Source organism: Gracilinanus agilis, chromosome 3, assembly GCF_016433145.1.
Source record: "Gracilinanus agilis isolate LMUSP501 chromosome 3, AgileGrace, whole genome shotgun sequence".
NCBI lineage: Eukaryota > Metazoa > Chordata > Mammalia > Didelphimorphia > Didelphidae > Gracilinanus > Gracilinanus agilis.
Window position 1 is genome coordinate 594,040,349 of NC_058132.1, and position 825 is coordinate 594,041,173.

Here is an 825-nt window from a genome sequence, read left to right on the forward strand (position 1 = left end):
TAGGAATTGGTATTTATTCAGTTCTTTGATGACCACACCTTTAAATATTAATATACCCAATCAAAAAACCCCTTTTCCTTCTTACATATGAACTAACATAAAGTGAGCAGATCCAATAGAACACTGTGTGCCAGAATTTAAACTCCCTGTGTTTATTTTAACTTAATCAATCAAGAACTTGAAGTCCCCCACCTTTCACACTTATTTAGTAAAATACTTGAAGAACCCTTTACCAAAAAAAGTTCACCCCCTCAGAGACAACAAGCACTGCCCACACTGGGCAATGCCAGGCAAATTAAGAAACTTTGATTGATTCCTGAGATATAATGGGGAGAGCTAATGGTAGAGAAAATGGTGTATAAGTGGGTGCTTCTGGGACCCTTTTTTGGTGGCTGGTTCTTTAGGTGGTTGAGGCTTTTGACTCAGGTTCAAAGACAGCTCAGTCTTGTGGCATCTCAGCTTGATTAGGCATTCAATTCTGCCTTGGATTTGGTGTTGGTGGCTGGAGGAGTACAGCTTCAGTGACAGCCTTGGATTGAAGAGATTTTCACAGAATTCCATCTGGAGATTGGAACCTGGAAGCTGAGACTCTCCCACTCTTCTGGCCAGAGATTGGAACTTTGTTTGGAGAGTAAGCTAGATTTCTTCAGAGCAAAGTAGTAGGCTAGAAAATTCCTTATCTCCTTTCTACATTTCCCCCTTTACTATCCCTACCTTGTGTAAGAATTAAATTTTTTTTAACATTTATTAATATTCATTTTTAACATGGTTACATGATTCATGCTCCACCTTTCCCCTTCAACCCCCCCCCCCCCGCACCCCCCC